This window comes from Hipposideros armiger, unplaced genomic scaffold, assembly GCF_001890085.2.
Source record: "Hipposideros armiger isolate ML-2016 unplaced genomic scaffold, ASM189008v1 scaffold_398, whole genome shotgun sequence".
Classification (NCBI taxonomy): Eukaryota; Metazoa; Chordata; class Mammalia; order Chiroptera; family Hipposideridae; genus Hipposideros; species Hipposideros armiger.
Window position 1 is genome coordinate 1,231,017 of NW_017731748.1, and position 20,489 is coordinate 1,251,505.

The following is a 20,489-nucleotide window of genomic DNA, read 5'->3' on the forward strand; positions in this document are numbered from 1 at the left end:
CTCTCTCTCTCTCTCTCTCTCTCTCTCTCTCTCTCTCTCTCTCTCTCTCTCTCTCTCTCTCTCTCTCTCTCTCTCTCTGAGCTTCCTAGGGCGACAGTAGCAAATTACCACAGCTGGTGCCTTAAAAACCCAGACATTTGTTCTCTGAATATTGTAGAGGCTGGAAATCCAAAATCAAGGTGTTGACAGGACATAGTCCCTCTGGAGGACCTAAGGAAGAACCCTGGCCTCTTGCTGTAACAGCTTCTGGCGGTTGCCAGCAATTATGGGCTTTCCTGGACTTGGAGCTACAGCTCTGTCATCTCTGTCCCCATGGTCACGCGACCTTCTTCCCTCTATGGGTCTGTGTCTCTGCCGTCTCTTGTAATGACACCAGGATTTGATTTAGGGCCACCCTAATCCAGCATGTACTCATGTAAGCTTAGTTAATGACATCTGCAAAGACGCTATATCCAAACAAGGCCATGTTCTGAGGCTCCAGGTGGACATGAATGTTGGGGGGCCACTGTGGAACCCAGTGTAATATCTGTGTCTGTCTGTCGTCAGCGAGGATATAAATGAGTCAATATATGAATGAACAAATGCAGGAGCTCAAGGCATGTACGTGGATGAACAGGGGATGCAATGGCAGAAAAGTTTTAAAACCAGGATTCAGTGTTAGACGTGCTGATTAGACTTGACAATGGGACTTAAGGTGGAGACGGCCCAAGTTGCAGAAGAAACGAGTGTTGTCACGGTAGTGTGTCCCATCCCGTGTAACATGTTACCCTCCACATGATATGTCCTTGTGTTCCCCACTTACCCACAGTATTCATTCTGAAGCCTCAGTTCAGGTGCCATCTCTTGTTTAGTTATTTCCACCCACATGATTTGTATTTTTGTAACTCCTTCTAATCTTGTAACTTATTGTTTCTCGTACACTCTGTGTACTAGCATAACCTATAATTTGCTTTTTATTTAGATTACATGTGTATTACAAATGTTTAGGCACTTCTAGTGTAATAGGCACTAGGAATTCACAAAGAAAATCTGTTTTTCTTTTCTAATCCCCACTTTCCCACTCTCCTCACATAATATTATCTGAAATTATGCCAGATACATAATTAGAAGTTAATAAGTACTTACTGACAAAACTTTCATATGTATGCTTATGCAAGTTTTCCATAAGTAATCTAATTTAGATTGTGTCTGCATTTTAACATATTACAAAATAGGGAAACAAGGTAATAAAATTTTTAGCATTTATGTATAGAACTATTATTTCCTTTTGTAAGTAAATGTATGTAAAGACACATTTCAATAGCATGTTCTGTGCGAATGGCTTTTAAGCAACAGTTGATATTCATCCAGCTTTGATGTTTATGATTTTTACTGTGTATCTATTATTAATATACCATTTGGATATCCCCAAATCCTGGAACCCATTTTGTTATGTTCTTGGAGATTATACTAGTACCCTTCTGCCATTCACAAAGCTAACTACAGCTCCAACCCAGCACACAGGGTGTCAGATTCAGTAGCCCATTGTCTTTCAAGTTTTTTTCAGCTTTACAAATCTGCCTGTTCTGTTCATCATTCTATATTTCATCTCATTTCCTGGTGGTGTCACCTTGGTGGAGAACATGACATGCTCTACTAAATGGCCTCTTATTTGTATTTCTCTTAGTTTATTTCAAGTTTGTGGGAGATGTTGTAGTGTAATACTTTTTTTTTTTTAGTCTACAGACCTAGAGATGTATTGTGTGTGGGTAGTGGATGTACTTAAGTCAACTGTTGCTTTTAAAAGTTACTACCTTTTTGAACCTCTGGGTTGGTGATCATATGAAGGTGCTGGGAGGGTGGCACGCCCAGAGAGTGCATGGATACCCCATGCCTTTCCCCACACCCTGCCATGGGCATCTCTGCCATCTGGCTGTCCCTGACTTACTAGTTTTTCAATAAACTGGTGATCTAGTAAGTCAAATGTCACTCTGAGTTCTGTGAGCTGCTCTAGCAAATTGACTGAACCCCAGGAGGAGGTCATGGGAAGCTCTGATTTATAGCCAGTAGGTCAGAAGCACAGGTAAGAATAGCTGGCAATTGGCGGTGAAGGGGGTTGGGTGTATGTGGGGGTGGCGTCTTGTAGGATTGAACACTTAATATGTGTAATCTGATGCGATCTGCAGGTAGATAGTGTCAGAACTGAGTTAAACTCTGCTGGTGTCCAACAATTGTTGGCGTGTGAAACCCCCTTTCCCACGCATTTGAACTGGGTCCAGGAACGCCTATTTGATGATAGATGATGGGGTGTTATCCCAAACTGGGAAGGAGGGGGCAGGAGAAGATGAGTTATTCAGTAAGAAGTGCTGGGTCATTTAAAAAAACAAAAGTTACTGTCTTTTGTATATAACTGGATTCTAGGTAAATTCTGCATTAAGTCGAATAAGGTTTGTAAAATTCTATGTAAATACTTGTCATTATACGAAACAGTACATATCATGACAATATGTACACGTCCTTTTTTTTAATATTTTGCATTTTCGAATACACACATCCCATACAGCAAACTATTTGCTAGTCCCTTTCCACGGAATGGTAAGACGTTATTATCAAACACTGTATTGTGCAGTGATTGCAGAGAAACGATGTCGCAGTGGAGGCAAGAAAATGCTGAAGAGGGCTGAGGAAGAACAGAGCTTTTCAGGTTTCTTTATTGTTAGAATTCAGAATCACTGGTATCTAATCACTCGCCTTTGGGTTTTTTAAAATATACCTTTACAATAACCAGAGAAAGCAGTTATTCGTCTCCTCCTCAAAAGATCAAACAAATTAAAAAATAACTCTCATCTGGCAGTTTGAAGGGAAAAGATCAGGAAATGCTGCAATGAGATATGTACTTGTTTGATTTCATGGAGTCATACATTGACGTGTGAGTGTATTGCAGAATGATAAGGCAGACGAATAGCCCCTTTCTGAGGGTCAGTCGACACTGAGTATGGTGGCCCGGGTCCTGACCTCAGCAGTACTGAGCAGTGGCCGCTTGGGCCAGGCTGAATAGTATGTGGGCAGCACAGGGGTTTTCCTTCTGGAATGCGAGTAATTCCAGATCTTGGGGTTCCTTGCATCTGGAAGATTTGATAACACAAAAGGTACATTTAAGGCAGTAATCAATCGAAATACACTACAAGTTAACCTTGTCATTGCTGTTTTCCATGTCCCTCACATAACTTTGCCCAGTAACATTTCTGAACAAAACACAAGAAAGTTATGTAAAATAGAGACATTGGCATTCAGTGAAAGTGAACTTTGTGGACAATAAATGATATGAAAGAGGGAAGACAAAGCAAGTGTAGTTTAATATAACATCTTAAAATTTTAGAAACCATGAAGAAGTCCTCATATGTAAAAGATGTAAACTATTATGTGAATTCTGATAATGGTAGCCCGGAAAGTAATTGAAGTTTTTTGTTGTGTATTTTGCTGCAAACCAGAAAATTAGAAAAGTACATAGAAGCAGCAAGCATTCTTTGTTTTCTTATCTCTCAAATACTATTTTGACAGATTCTAAGAGTTCAGATTTTAAGTGTTATCAATTAGGTAGAAGCACAGCTTTTCCAGAGAAGACATGAATGGTGGGAGAAGCTCTGAATTGATGAATATGCCCAGGATATAAAAAAAAAAAAAATAAAGTCAGCTCAGTAAGTGTTTCTTGAATGAACAAAGGAATGAAGGTATAATTTAGGTTTTCTCTTTTATTAGGATTTTTTTCCCCCTATCTTCCCCTCCTTTTTCTGAGTACTGGCACATGCTCTTACCACTGTCATGTATAGATGGGTCTTTTAGAATTGATTGAAGTTTTAATTACCTGAAGGAAATACCACTACCTTGTATTGTGCCTTTAAAAAGAAGCTAGTTTTATGGAAATGCAGTATTAAGTAGTGCATAAGGGTATCCTATTGCCTGTGTAAATCCCAGCTCATCCATTTCCGTGTTCATGTTCCAAATTACTTCATTCCTCACTGCAATTCACTTCCCTCATCTGCAGAATGGAGAAGATGTTAGTATGTCTCTCAGGTTCATGTTGAGTCTTAAATGAGTTAATAAAGATCAGGTGTTTAGAAATGTACCTGGAACATACTAGGCAGTCAGTATTAGCTACTATAGGAAAATGTAGTCCTTAGCAAAATACTGTAGTACAAACTTAAAAACGGAAACACCAGTTAATAAATAAACATCGTTGCTTATGCACAAAGTAATTATTTTAAGACTGAACTTAGAGGGAAATTTAGCATGACTTCGTAGTAAAGCTGGGGTTGTAATTAAGTACTGGGTATTGTAATCGGCAGCCTTGGTACTGTATTTTTATAATTATCTCATTTGAATTACAGCCCCCCCCCCCCATGCAAGGAGATATATTGTATAAGGAAAGAATTATGCACAGAGCAGCAGACTAGTGTCTTTTTTTTGGGGGGGGGGGCGGTTCCTTCTGTAATTGTTCTCACCTGTCTACTTCTAAGGTTGTGCTCAGGTTAGAAAGGCCTTTGCTCAGAACCCTAATTTGCCAAAAACTCATTCGGAAAGTTACACAAGCTCCCTGAGTTAGTAATCTGCTCTGTAAAAAAAGAGTTGGAATCATCTGGACCTCAGAGGAGTGAGAATGGAATGCCTCAGGCGCAGCGTCTGAAGAGCTGCTCACTAAGTGCTGCATTCCTTTCTGCTGTCCTGAGCCCACGTGAAAGCCCTTTGGGAAGAGCTGCGGCTTGGGCAAACCCATTTCCTAAAGTAGCTCCAGCTGGGTTTTCTACCGCGGGACATTGTGGTTGCTCAGGAGGAAACAAGTCTAGGGTTAGACATAATGGCCTTGTAGTGGGCTTAATGACACTGTGTGGGCAAGTTTTTTGCACTGAACATTTTTTTTCTACAATCACAGAGCTTGGATTGAAATCAGAGTTGTCATACTGTGTGAGTTTGTGTCTGTGTGTTGATGAGTTGAGGGCAGAGTGTTAAATATAAAAATTAGTAAATATCTGGAGTTACTTGTGAGATTTCATTGTACCGTCTAGCTCAAAACGCAATATACTGGGATCTAATCACAGCTTTGATATCAACTTTGAGTCTGCAGGTAATTAATTAGGGGTAGAGCAGCGAGTTCATTAGCACCATGAGGAACCCATGAGCCAAATGAGCGAGTGCGATATCGTACAAAGCTGGTCTCATTTCCTCAAAAAAGTCAACAGCACAGGGAGAAAAAAAGACGGCAAGACTAAAAAAGACTCAGGGAAGAGAACTACTAATCAAATGAGTAGAATCTCTTGAGATCCTGATTTTTAAGAATTAAAAATAATTATTTTGAGGCTTTCAGGCAAACTGGAAGATGGCCTGGGTATTAAGCACTGCCAGTGAATTACAGTTCATTTCGTTAGTGATTATGGCAGCTGAGGTTATTGAAGTTACTGTCCTTATAGTGTAATTTCTGAGATGCATAGAGAATTGCATAAGCCCGTTTAAGAGTCAGTGCTGGCGAAGGAGCACCTCAGACCTAAGGTGGAATCTCTACTGTGTGCACATTGAAAATTTTATACTTAAACATGAAAAATTATCACAAACTGAATGTAGGCTCCTTAAAAGGAGTTATTGTGTCTTTTCAGGCTTTAAATACTTATGTATAGGGTAGGAACTTCATAATAGATGCAATTTAATAAATATTTACTATGTGCACAGTTTAGTGTATACTAATGCAAGATTTTGGTAGAGATGTGTAAAATGTAAATGTTTAAAGATGAGATACTGTTAGGTTGGTGTAAACCTAAATGCGGGTTGTGCCGTTACAGATAATGATAAAAATGGCCATTATTGTTGTACCAACCTAATAGGACTCTACAGTCGCTAACAAGATGTTTCTTTTTAGATTAATTGACCCTGAATAACAATGAGAGAGTTAGTCCTAACAGGGAACAGTGAACTGACAAGGATTTGGTTGCATATCCTGTGCCGGCCTTGTGGAGAAGGGCTAGTCTATTTTGAATAGAGGAGGAGCCTAAGTACCCAAAGCAGTGGCAATGTCTCCCGTTCCACCAACTATGATTTGATTTAAAGAAGTAATAATCTGTTTAAGTTGGAGAATAACTGTGAAGATTATGGTGTCTCTATACCCAAAGCACGGTGCTGTACAGTCATGTAGAAAAACAGGAATCTGTCGTTATGTACAGAAATTTCAAGAAACACAAGGCACTGCAATTCATTGAACATGATTGAATCAAAAGTTATTTCCTTATGCAAATAGCCAGATACTTTAGTAGCTTCAACGCATCCCTTCAATTTCAGGTAACTATTCCATAAATTAAAAAGTCCTATGTATGTCACCTCAATTCTTGAATCACATGATCTATTAAGAAAAGTAATGGAAATGTGGTCATTGGAAATCGGGGTAGTCCCGGTAGAATGTTCTGTGTATACCAACCGCTGACATTGCGAGCACACTTGACAAGACTTACCCCAGGGTAGAGTTCTAGGTCTCTGGTAGTCATGCTAGCTTGAATTTAATTTGTCAAACACATTACAGAAAGGATGGCAGGTGTTTCGGTCGAACCCTATTGGTTATGATTAGAGGTATTACAGAACTATGAAAATTAATGTTGACACCCTACTTTGAGAGTTCATTTTCTGGCGTGTGTGACCTGCCACAGCAGACCTGAAACGTGTGTAGTCCCAGTTGCCAGAAGGGCACAGTATTTGTTGGCGCCTTTGGTTCTAAAAGCAGGTGTTGTCTACTTCAATCAATTTTCTGCGATTAACGGTGGCTTTGCAGTACATTTATGGAAGGTGCATATTTTCAATTAGTATTTTTCAGGAGCAGCATGACATTGATTCTGAGGAGAAATTTAAGGCTGCCAGAACCTATTATAACATAGCATCATGTAGATAAAAATCACCAAGTGTAAGCAATCATGTATGCAGCTTGAGGGAACAGCTTCATTTTCCCCCGGATTTTACACTCTACGGGGGTGATGAGTGGAAGGAGCAAAACAGGAACAGAGTGAGTAGAATAGTGAAGGTAAGCTGCATCACGCAACTCGCTCAAGGTCTGTGTGGCGTTTCAGGTAATACAGTTGCTGTCTTTCTCAGAGGATTCCTCAGAGAGACATACACATTTATTTCAAATCTCACTTCCCCGATCATGTGTAAGGAAGCCATATGGAAAGCTGCACAGCACATGTTCAGAACACCAGTTTCATCCGCCATCGTTGATGTGTAATGAGAGATACGAAATGGACTGGTTTGTCATTTTTTTTCCCAAAATATTCTTAAATAGTAGGGCTGTAATAAGAAATTACCTTTGCTTTTCTATAGCTATGCACTCCAGACCCCTCTTTTCCACATCCCTCTGTCCAGAAAGCACTGAGCATAGCTGGTGGGGGCCCCTGAGCTATTGTGTTAATGGTTTAACCATGATTTCTATGGGTAACATCGTATGAAGGCATAGAAGTTGCTTTCCCATGTTCTATGCTTTAAAGGAACTGTGGGAAATAATGAAGCCAGATACTGATGGGAGGACAAGAGACTTCAGTGTTGGGTGGGAGGAACAATCATGGACTTTCCAGGAAAAAGGCAATAGATGCTATTCTGGGCATGGAGAGCTGTTTGTCAAGTTATAGGTGATAAATCCTTCTCCTGTATCTTCAGTTGTGCTGTATTCTAAAATTTTTCCTAAGTGGAACGTTTATTCCAAATATTCCAATGCTTGATAAAAGAAATCAGAGTGGAGTGAGTTTTGATAGTTATAGAACCTAGAGTTGGGAACGCAAGGGGAAGGAATGGGTAATAATTTTCAAGTAAAGGTGTTCTACTTTAATGAGAAGCGTTTTCTATGTTCAAGAGACCCCTCTGTACATTGAACACAGGCAATTGAATAGACATAGTTATTGGTGTCTAATAAATATGGCCGTCACTTAATAAGTTATCTAAATGAATTCAGTGTTCATCATAATGTATTGAGTGCATACTATGAGCTCAGTAGTGTCGGTGGGAATACAGCTGTAAACAAGGAAGCTGAAAATCCCCACCCTCAGTAAAGCTAACATTCTGGTGAAGAGAGACATTGAAACAAAAGGAACAGTGAGTGGTCCAAGAAAAGAAAGCGGAGAAGGGTGCAAGGGGGGTGGGGTGGACCAACAGTTGTCAATAGGGTATGTGTGGAAAGCTTCAACTAACAAAGGAGGACCTGACACATCAGACAGAGGTGAGGTAGGAAGCCACAGAGGCCTATGATACGAGTTCCAGGAATAGGAAACAGAACAGAATTGCGGAGGCCGGAGCAAAGGAGCTGGTGGGAGGGACAGAGGGAGAGAAACCTGGGGGTTAGGGAATGGTGGGTATATTCCAGGGGACCTTGCCGGTCACGCTAAGGATTTACACTGTTATGCTCAACGAGATGATTGGAAGTTTTGGATCTGAGTGGGGATATGATCCTACGTAAGGAGTAATGAAATTGCAGTGTGTTGAGGAAAGACCAGTGAAGTATAAATACAGAGACACACGCACAACATGGCAAACTTATTTCTAAAATATTCGAAGAGAACAAAAGGTGGTTGTTGTCATTTGGCTAGTATGAAGCTCTTAGTAACAGACTCCTAATGGTCCCTATAACCTAATTTCTAGGTAGTGGGCTGTTTTCTGGGTATTATGTAGGTATTTGTAATGAAGAAAACAATTATTGAATCTTCAGGTAGAAACGAGAATATTCAAGCTGGAAAGAAGTTGCAAGGTAGTGTAGTACAGCCTCGTTTGTATTGTAAATGAGAAAACTGAACCCGGAGGGTAAAGATATCCTCACATCACACAGGTTTTTTAAGTCCCCCAACCAGGCCCTGGGCAGGTCCCAGTGTAGATGTCAAATCCAGCCGTTGTTGCATCATATTAGCAACGTAACAGCGATACGCAACCTGGTTTTAGTTTTGCATCTGATGAAGGAGGATCAGAGCAAGTTGCCGAGGTTAGTTTGTTTTCTCATTTATAAATGAGAAAGTGGGTCTGTTCGATTCTGACAGATTCTTTCGCAACTCTACTTTTCTGGCATTCTAGATGTCTGATCATGCATGAATGCATGAAAACTTACTAAGTCCGTATCCTTAAAAGTAAAAATATCTGGGTGATTTAATTAAGTACCACAAGTCGGTGAGATAGACTTGGCATAGTTTCTCTCTTTTCCACATGTATTTTAAAGGTTCTGGCTTTTCAGCAGTGGAAACGATTGGCTCTTTTCAGAGCTTTATGGTCACGCGTGCAGTCTGTGCCACCCTACTATATGCTCTCTCAGTGAAATAATACAAATGAATGCACTGTGCACAAGTGTTCAAAGATGGTTTAAGACAAAGAAGGGGGGATGAAATGATGAGATAGTGGGAGTAGTAGTGGAAGGATTTGACACAATTGTGTTTAACACTGTGATGAAGAAATTTCACTGTGTTATTCAGCATGAAAGTGTATGCATTGAATTCTGAAATGAAAGTGTGGGTTTGATTTAATTCGGGGTTCTTTCATGGGGAGTGTAAAGCGTGAACACAACTCTTAGCAGAACTGAAGGCCTTGATCTATAATGACATGTGTCTTTCCATTTAGAGGACTAGGAGAAGGTGGTGTTTCGGGTCACGTACAGGAGAGAGACATGTGGGAATAAACGAGAGTGAGAAATCAGACAATTCTTAGAAGAGGCTAAATAATGTTAGGAAGAAAGTAAAAGAGACTTTGGATTCACTGAGAGGAAAGGCATACACTGGATTAGGAACTTCAGTGTGAATGTATTGGTTTACTGACTTTGTTTCACGGTCTTAACGTGCAAATGGATTCTCGAAAATGTTCAGTGTAAAAAGAAAGGATTGTGAAATGTAGAGGATATTCTACTGGGCTTATGTGGTGCCACAGTCACGGAATGCATAATATGCTAATGCACACAAATGCTCGGTGATTTCAATAGCAGTTCAGTTAATAACCTAGTATTATTTGAAATTCAAAGGAATCCTCATAAACCAAGAAAACAGAATAAACTCTCAATAGTAATTTGACATTGTTTCAAGAACAATTTCATTATAGGAATATGGCTAACCCAGGGTAAAAACACATTAATTTTTTGAAAGGCCTTTTCTTTTACATGCGTCCAGGTTGTATTTTAAAGCAGCATTGCATAGTTCGAAGTACAGAGACTTTTCATTGGCCGAGCTATGGCAGCTTCTTGTTGGCTGCACTCTTCCTGTACCAGCAGGAATCCTTCGTTCCTCCTGCTGAGGCAGGAAAGTGGTGTCGTTTCCAGTGGGAGACACAGGGCATGGGGTCAGTAACGTGCGTTGAGTGACAGGTCCGTGAGAACCCTCTCTTCCAGCCTCCAGACTCCATTGTAAATGAGGTGTCCAGTCATTTTCACATGTCATGGAAGATCTATGTGACCTAAGAATCTGTGCATTATGGTCCCAAACAGGAACTGAAGTGGGTCCAGTGTTTCTTCACATGAGCAGACAGACGGGCCCTGGGACACCCTGATTAGGCACCTCAGAATCCCATTTACACTGTGTGATTCTCTCTGACACCTGACTGAGGGAACCTGTGAGATATGGTTTTAGTAGAAGCTCTTGACTAACCTGTAGAGACTATTAAATGCCGTGATGATATTGAGAAGCCACTATGAGGTCCATTCTCACCTTACTTCGTGTTGGTTCATCCAGAATTAGTGTAGAAGCTCACATGTGCTTTTCCAAAGCTTATGTGGCCTGCAGGAAACTGTCACCTTAAAAAGGAGAATGACAGTAGAATTACCAAGAAAATTGTCCTTTCTCAACATATTGTCACTTTGCATGTTTTCCTTGGGCCAGTGCCACCATAGCTGGTAGAGTGGAGTGGTGAGGACCGTGGGCTCCGGCTAATTTCCGCAGACAGGCTGTGCTGTCACCTGAGGGGCGCACTGTGTGCCTTAGTCCCTCCCGCGTAGATGCGGAGAATGGCGTACTCACCACCTAGAGCTCTTGCAAGGAGTAAGTAGGTGTTACTATGTGTGAAGCATGGAAATATTCCCAGGCACATAGTAACTGGTCTTTATGTGTGTGTGAGTATTAATGATGCACATAAGGAAGTGTGTCATTACTCAGGAGGCCCTGAGGAGCAAAGGCAGCTTTGACCTCTAATGCCCACATTCCATAGCTGCGACGAGCAGTCTCCGGAATGGCCCCTGTTTACGCCTGGCTTACAGATGACATATGACTTTATAAGGTCAAACTAGTTTTTTATTAGAATACTCTATGTCTCATATGTAAACACATGAAAAGTAGAAATCATTAATATTGTCATGTCATGATATCAGCAGAGATATGCTTATAATGTGTCTTTTCCCTCTTATCTGCCAAGGAATCATTGTATTATCAGAAGATAAAAAGTGACAAAGGTAATAAATGAATAAGAAAGCAAATAACTTAAAATACATTGGTAAGCAAAAAATAATACCTGATTTTCAAATGATTTCAAAGTGATTTTACTGCTCAAAGTTAAATTAAGGCTCCACTGGTAACAGCACTAAGAATAAACTTACGAAATTGTCCCCGGCCGCCGCAGATTAACTTCTTCAAGTGACACACATTTTCTCTCTCTCTTTCTGCCAGTTGATAAGAGGCTCTCATTAGTATTGTTGTGGGTTACCCTGCAAGTGAAAAAGAACAGTAAATTTTTGAATACCCATTTGATTTGTGTGACTGCTGATATCAGCCAGACTCAGTCATTTTTTTCCCCAGTCTGATGATATTTTGGTTAATGAAACATCTTGTGCACTGAAGAAAAAGAGATATTCTACAGTATATAAGCCTGCCTGAGAACCCAAGGACTAAAGCGCTTTCTGTACTCTTTGTTTCCTGAATAGATGTGGAATGGCCATTTAGGCTAAGTCATCGTTTGCTGTTGTCTCATGTGGGAATTAATCAGTCCGAAGAAGGCCAGACATACTGGATTGCTTCTGTTTTCTAAACAGTCACTCACTGCATTCATTCTATTGTATTTTCTCCTGACTGAAATGTGAGGTTAAATTGGTAGAAAAATTAGATCATACTTGTCTTAGTCAATTCAGCCTTCTATAACAAGAATAGTATAAACTGGATGGCACAGAGAACAAAAGTGTACTTCTCATAGTTTGGGAGGCTAGGAGGGTGAGCTCAAGGCAGTGAAAGATTTGGTGCCTGGTGCGCGCTGGCATCCTGGTTCATAGATGGCCGTCTTGTCTCCGTGTCCTCACAGGGTGGACAGAGCTGACGCTGTTCTCTAGGGTTGCTTTCATCAGGGCGTTCATCCCCTAATGGTGGCTCCACCCTCAGTACCTCCCCAATGCCTAACTCACTCCTCATCCCGTCCCACAGGGAAACAGGCTGTTGACCTGTGAAATACGAGTGGATCCAGGCAGTCCATTGCAATACCTGGATAGTTTTTCTTCCTGACAAACAGTGTCATGTCACAGGTTACCGCTGCATTACCATGCCAAGGTAATACATTTCATTAGTGTATTTATTCATGTTAATCATCATTGTACACATGTTGTAACTGTTAACACATGCACACAGCTCGGTATGTGCTCATCCCATCACAGGTGAAAGGGTGAAGGGCCTGGAGCATCGGTTCTATTGGGTTTTCGGAGAAGTCATGACGTATTTTTTGTATGTGTTTGTTTCACAAAAATGCGTCATGACTTTGTCGAAGACACACTATTTAGGTGATTTTGTAGTACAACCACAATCCACATTTATGATTCGGAATATAGGGATGTATCTGTAATACTAGCCGATGTTCATGGAAAGCCACTGCTGTGAGCATGTGACTTTTAAAAGAGTTTTTATACATGACGGTCACCTATGCAGAAACACTGCAAGGTGACATTTCCTTGGTGTTCCCCCCACACCCATGGTCCACTTTCTAACAACTATAAAGCCTCAGAGTCTCCGTGACATTAGCCCCTTAAAGAGAGCAGTTCAGTCGATCAAATTTCTGAAGAACAACATAGAGCCCAGAAGGCCATATCGTTCTTTGGTGATGTAGCTGTTACGTGACCTATAATAGTTGTCCTATGTGTTCAGGTAGATTTGTTCCTGTAGGAAAGGTACACAGGAACCCAAACGTCATCAGGAAAAATCTTGGTGAGCATGCAGTAAGAGCAAGAGAGTGTTAATTGTCTCTCTTTCCTAAGAGCATTGTATTTTGACATCCGGAGACACTCACGGTCACAGATTTCAGCCTTTGAAGTCTAATAATTTTTCCAGAGTATAAATACATTTGTAAAAACGGTATTGCAATATGTATTTGGCATTTTGTGTTGAGAAGGTTTTAAGAGCATTTCCTCTGACATTTTCCGATAAACATAAATCCATCCTTCTGTTTTGGTTTAGCAATTTTGTTTGGAGGAGTTGGGTGGGAAGATACAGAAAAAGGACAGTTCCAATGTAGTCTTAAATTTGCTTTTCTGGCTTCCTTTCTTTGCGTTTCCTTAATTGATTTACTCACATCCAGTTTACACTTCGTTTGAAATATTAGGGTCAGATATAAACAGACCTGTGAAGGAGGAAGTGAAATTATCGCTTCATAAGTGTTTGATTTTTAAAAACTCCTAAATTGTGTAGGTGTCACATTTGGAATCGGAATGCCCAGATTTTGAGACCAGTAAAGGCTTAGAAGGTTGTAATGGGGGCTAGCAAAGCCCTGCAGCTGGCTGAGGTAGTTACGGTAATAACCTGGTGGAGGACGCAGGTGGATCTGATCCCTTACCCCAAGTAAAATGTAAGGAGAGATACCGGTGATTCATGATGACTTGGTGTAACAGATAGTATGGTGGCCGAAAACCAGGATGTTATGAAAGCACAGTGGAGAGGCTTCATTTACCTGTATGTGTGAAAGAATTGCATTTGTGTCAGTATTCCTCATGTAGAGTAACTGCATAGTGAGAAGAAGTACATATAAATAATTGTAAAGGTTTTTAACTTAATATGTCATTTAATGGGTAGAATATTTGCACTGCTGGAAATCTTTGGAGAGAATTTAAGTGTGGACTATGTGTGGGAGTTTTGTTTTTGGAGGGGTGTTGATGTCTTGTCCTCACTCCCAGGAAAGGATGTGTGATATTCTGGGAGTGTCTTGTGTTTCAGAACCTGGATGCTGACTGGTGTCTTTTCATATTTGATACCGTAAGTAGAAGAAAGAGAGGTCTAGTGGCATTTCTTGAACCATGATGAAATGCAGCATAGATGTGGACAAAATGTTTTAGGAGTAAGGAGAGTTTTCTGTGTACACCACACTACGAAAAGAATTACAGTGTAATTAGGCTGCAGCTTTTAAGTCTGATGTAGTCCCACCTCAGTAATTTTTGCTTTTGTTGCTTGTGCTTTTGGTGTCAGATCCAAAACAGGGTTGGTAGGAAGAAAGGCCAGGGACTAAGTGTCAGTGTCGTCACTGACTAGATGTTTGACCTTGAAAAAATTGTAGGTATTTAAGCTTGTTATAACACATGCCCTTATCTAGAAATTGTGGTGACCAGCATCCATATTTGGGGAGTAGCTCGAATTGTGAAAAGTAAATGATGATTGATAGAAAAAGCACTATGCACATGGTAAAACTTCGTGCATAAAATGAATGCGTCTATCAGCTAATAGTTTCTGTCGACTATAACCTAGGTCTTCAACTGCTTCACTCACTTTTTCATTGTCCTTCTGAAAGCTAAAATTATCAGTAGATAGTGAAATTTAAGGTTATGAATTTGAAAGCATGTGTATGTGTCTATATGTCTATGGATGTGTTCTTACATGCACATGTGGTGTGTGTGTGTGTGTGTGTGTGTGTACACGTACAAGTAAACACACACCATTAGGCAACTCATAGCCCAGGACTCTTTGCCAATGACATTCTTTTTGTCAGGGTGTACAGTTATCTGCAAGAGTGAGACTATTGTGTGTCCGGAGTACATGAGTCGCAGGCCACGTTGCTAAGAGTGCAAAGGCCAGAGCAGCTCACCTGGGACAGAGCAGCATTGGGTGTGTCTCTCTACGACTGAGCTAATAGTCAGCTTATGAGTTTTTAAATGGGTGTGGGTCCTTAATCCGAAATTCATGTGTAGTTTAAAGTGTTAGGGTCCGAGAAGAACAAATCTATGAAGGTTGAAATGAAATGCTCTATCCAACAGAATAATGCAGCTTCAAAACGATACTGAGATTATATTGTTCACACTTTAAAATTGAGATCCACATTGCACAGATTTGGAGAGCAATAGAAGATTAGACGGTTGGATGAAATAAGGGACTTTTAAAATAAGAGTATTAGTGCTCAGAGAGGATGTAATGATGAGCAGAGGTAATTGTTTTTGTATTAACTAATATGTTCTAATACCTCAGTGCAAAGTGGCATGTCAGAGTATATGTGCTGAATGTCAGCAGTATTATTTTTGCAGAGTTTTGAGTGTCAAAACAATCACTGAGAGCCCTGTGTGTACTATTAAAGGTAGTCTTGATAGTGATATGAATAACTGCGTCTGTTTTGATAAAAGTGAAATGCAGACATACAGTGCGCTATGCATGTAACGAATGAATTGTTGAAGATTAAAGGAAATGTTCCATTTTGTGGAGGAAAAATCATGTGTAATATACGGTCGGCAATATTATGTCTTTAAAAGATGATAACAGTAGTAATAATGGTGACAGTAAGAAAGACTAAGTGTTTACATTTACCTCCCACTTGTTTTGTGCACCGGCACTTTTTGAGTTCGTTTCCTGCAATTGTGCTTGTATTCCCATTTTACATAATAAGGGAAAGTAGAATAACAGGTGATAGTTTGGGTTCCAAAAGAGACTGAAGATATGTGTGTTTTAAAGTTTGAAAAAAGCAAAGGAAACCACGACAAAACAGTGAGTTTGTTCAAAACATACATAAGTAAAACTTCATGATCTTTTGGGGAAAGGAAACATGTGTACTCCACTGAGAAATGTGCTTCGTCTTCTACTTTGCTGCTTTCACCCGAGATTTTACAAGGGTAAAGAATGATGTTTGAAGTTCTGTTTCCTAGAGACATCTATTCCCTCATTGAGAACTGTGGTAAAATAGGTGACAGGTAGATAGATAGGTAGCAGCCGGGAAGGAACCCCGCTAGCTCTTTGGTCCGCAGGGCGGGGGTTGGATAGGGCCCCATTGGCAGTATTCATCCATGAGCAGGAGAAATGCACGAAGGCAAAACATATGCCTTCGCATAGGCATCTGCAGGGACATGAAGAGGGTGGGAAAGAAAGTTCTGACAGCTGGAAAAGCCGTAGCTTTTCTCAAGTGGCTGAGTGCTTCTTTCTGTAGCGCCCTTGTTTTGTCAGGTGTGCCTTTAGCCTTAGGTCTATGTATGTCATTGTTGCTGTCTCCTTACGATGGGAAAATGTGAGTAGAGCTTAGAGTGAGAAATGAAGTGGCTCAGGGAATGGATCCGGGAGTTCCAGGGAAGAAAATGGAATCTTCCATCCAGATATATGTAGATATAAATTAGATTCTTTTTATTAGATAGACATAAATAGAACTGCAGAAAGGATGGGAGAGAGGGAGAAAGGAAGGTGAGAGGTCGGTCTTCACAGGTGTTATAAATGTGTGGTTTAGGCATTTAAATTTCACTTGCAATTAGTGATTAAGTGTTTCGGTAATTCACTATTCAGTAAGTATTACAGGGCTGTGATCTCTAGGCATTGTACTAGGCACTGGATCTACAAATGTAAAGAAAGTGTGCAGGGTTCTGACAAGCTGGATGTTATAGTCAATGGGGCAAATGGAGTGTAAGCAAGTCCACAATAATGGATTGTAAGTGGAAAACAGCAGTATGAAGTACATGTCAGGAGTGCAAATAAAGAACTTACGGAATTTGGGACAACTGGAGAGCTTACTGTAAACAAACAGTGACGCTGCCAAGGGACGATGGGCAGGGAGGTATATATTTATATATAAAGTAAGTACTGTTCTGCGTGTCTTCATAAGCTGGTTTTATTGATGATTTACAGAGAGTCATAGCTGTATTTTACCAGTGTTCAGCATATACACATTCTTTGTTTCAGTCTACCCTCATATATACACACATACAATGTGTAAGGTAAAGGTATTGGGGCGACAATGGTTAAGCTACATAGATTTCAAGTGTACCTTTGCAGAATACATCATCTATATATCACATTGCGTTTTTACCGCTGGAGTTGTCAAGTTTGACCTGACTGATTTCACTTAGCAGAATAACTGGCAGTATTTCATGTTTTCTTATGGCCGAGTAGTATTCCATTGTGTATAGCTACCATGCCTTCTTTCTCCGATTATCTATCCTGGGACACTTGGGCGGTCTGTAGGTCTTGGCCACCGTGAATAATGCTGCAGGGAACAGTGGAATGCATATGTTTTGACGCATCAATGTTTGTGTGTGGGTGTTTTGGGTAGATATCCAGGGGAAGGATTGCTGGGTCGTATGGTAACTGTATTCCTAATGTTTTGTGGAACCTGCCCAGTGCTTTCCATAGGGGCTGCAGCCATCTGCGTTCCTACCAGCAGCGGATGAGGGCTCCTTGTTCTCCACAGCCTCTGCAACACTTGGTATTGTTTGTCTTGTTGATGAGAGCCATTCTAACCGGTGGGAGGCGGAACCTCATTATGGTTGTGATTTGCATTTCCCTAATAAGTAGTGAAGGTGAGCATTGTTGTCGTGTATGTGTTGGCCATTTGAATGTTTTGATGGGAGAGGTTTCTGGTCAGGTCCCTGGCCGAGTTTTTAATTGGATCCGTTTGTGTTGTTGTTGAGCTGTATGAGTTCCTTATATATTTGGGATATTAGCCCTTTAGTGGAGGCATTGTTTGCAAGTGTCTCCTGTCATTCGGTTGGTTGCCTCTTTGTGTAGTTGTTTGTTGGTGTCTTGTGCTGTGTAGAAGCTTTGTAGTGTGACATAGACCCGTTGATGTATTTTTGTTGTGACTGCCCTTGCCTTTAAAGTCAAAGCCATAAAGTTCTATTTGAACTCAAGGGCCATAAGTGTAGTACGTATGCTGTCTTTTAAGCAGTTTATTGTTCGTCTTATGTGTAGTTTTTTGATTAATTGTGGAATATGGTGAGAGATAGCAGTCTAGTTGCATTCTTTTGCAAATGGCAGTGTTTTCTCCATGGTGAGTTTTTGGCTCCTGTGTTCAAAATGGTCTCCCCATATATTTGTGGGTGTTCACTTATATTGCAGTGGTCTGCGTGTGTGTGTTTGCCCGCCATTAGTATGCTGTGTAAGTATTGTTGTCCTGTAGTGCAGGCTGAAGTGGGGAGTGTGCTATCTATCTGTAGCGTTCGTGATTTTGTAGTTCGGGGTGCTGTGGTTTTGCAGGGTCTTTTGTGATGCCATGCAACTGTGGTGATGTTTTGTTTTGTCTCTGTGAAAACTGCCCTAGGGATTGTGATGTGGATTGCATGAAGTCTCTCTTGCTTTGGGTACAATGGCCATTTTAACTGTGTTGATTTTTCTGACTGATGAACACAGAGTATCTTTCCAGTTCATTGAAAAATGTTGAAGTTTGTAGTGTATAGGTCCTTCATATCTTGTGAGGAGAAATGTAATATCAAGGTATTGTTTTTTCCTTTCCTGGAAAAATTGTTTGTTAGTCTATAGCAATGCAATGTGTGTGTTTGTTGTTTTTAGAAGGTTTTGGGGGGAGTTTAGGGCAATCTATAGAAACAATGATGTGCTTTGCAAAAAGTGACCATGTCACTAACGTCTTCAGTGTCAAGTGGGATGCCTTGTATTCCTGAGTGTTGTGTGAGTGCTTTGGCCAGGACTTCGAATACTATGTTGAAGAGCAGTAGTGACAGTGCTGTCATGTTGTTGGAGATCGAGTGAAGGGCCTCAGGTGTTCAGCATTCATGATGATAGTAGGTGAGGCTCTGTCACTATGGGGCCTTTATTATGGTGAGATATACTGATTGTGTTACGTGAGGTAATCATAGATGGATAGTGTATCTTGTGAGAGGTTTTTCGTGTATCTATAGATATAATGGTTGGATTGTTATGTTTTGTTTCTGTGGTGTAGTGCATTGATTGATATGCGTGTGTGGGACTGTTGTCATGCCCCTGGGATGAACTCCTGTCTTGATGGGTCATCTGTTTCAGGGAGTGTTGTGTTGGATTTGCTCGAATGTTGTTTAGGGGTTTGGCATCTGCGTTCCTAAGCAGTAGTGGTCTGTAATTTTGTTTTTGTGTATTATGCTGAGTAGGTTTTCGTATCAGGGTCATGTTGGTCTGATGCAAAGAGTGAGGTAGGAAGTAGTGCCTCTTGCTCAGTATTTTGGAAGAGTGTGGGTAGGACAGATAGGAAACTATCTTTGAGCATTTGGTAGAAATTCACTAGGAAGCCATCTGGACATGGAGTGTTGGGATGACTGGGTCCATGCCTTTATTGTGGGTCAGTGTACTGAGATTTTCCAGGTCGCGATTCAGTCTAGCAAGGCTATGTGTTTCTAAGAGTATGGCTGTGTTTTGTACGTTATAGCGTTTGGTAGTATGTATGTCTTCATAGTATACTTGTGCCATCCGTGGTGTGTCTGTGGCATGTGTGGTACGTTCTCTTTCATTTTGGACTTTCGGTTTCTAGGGTCCCCTTTGTTTATTATAGGCGCTGCTGAGGACACAAGTATTGATGGAGGAATATAAACAGTAGATGTACGTTTTGTCTGTATGCACTCCCAGTAGTCCGAGGGTGGCTATTTCTAACAGGAAGGCCCTACTGGAAACGTGAATGTCGCCCTTTGTCCCTGGGAAGTGCAGGGCATGGAAGGGGTGCAACGGGGGCGGATTTGGGAGCGCGGCACGAGAACAGCGGTGACCTGACTGCGCAGGCACACACGTCTCCTTCAGTATTTGACTGAGAGGGTGAAGCTACCCAGGGGAGTTGAAATAAGGTGGGGCACAGGAATGAAGTGAGAGCCTCAATGTGCAGCATGAGTAGGCCGAGTGCTGGGGACAATGTAGAAATGCTAGTGAAGCCAAGTAGATATGTGAAGAGTGGTACACTGAGAAGCAACTGTCAGTTGTGATCATCAGGGTGGACGAGATAGATAGATAGATGGTGTCCAGAGTGTTCGGAAGCAGCGAGTGAGAAGGAATGCAAGTATGGTGGATGTTGTCCGTCTCAGTGGGTGTTTGTTCTAGGAGGGTGAAGAAGGAAAGAGTTGTGTATGGTTCTGTCCCCGAGAGTGGGTTGTGGATGTGGGCTTGCGGCAGCGGGTGCAGCTCCGAACAGCGCAGGGCAAGGAATGGGTGGGATATGGAGTCTCCAATGGTAGTGTGGAAGTTTGCAAGTGAGGACACGGCCGCCTGGCGGAGCCGGGAGGGCGGCAGGTGGGCGGTCCGGGGAGGAGGCCGGGGGGCCCCGGAGCAGTGGCGAAGAAGGGGGCCGGAGGAGCCGCGGACGGGGCCCCGGCAGTGCCGCGGGGCGCTGGCCTCAGGGGGGTCCCGGGGCGCCGC

The 20,489-nt window shown here is 41.4% G+C and overlaps 1 pseudogene; it reads left to right on the forward strand.

The window, feature by feature from the left end:
* LOC109393948 (BMP/retinoic acid-inducible neural-specific protein 3 pseudogene) overlaps window positions 1–20,489 on the forward strand; it is a 23,262-nt pseudogene that overhangs the window by 666 nt on the left and 2,107 nt on the right.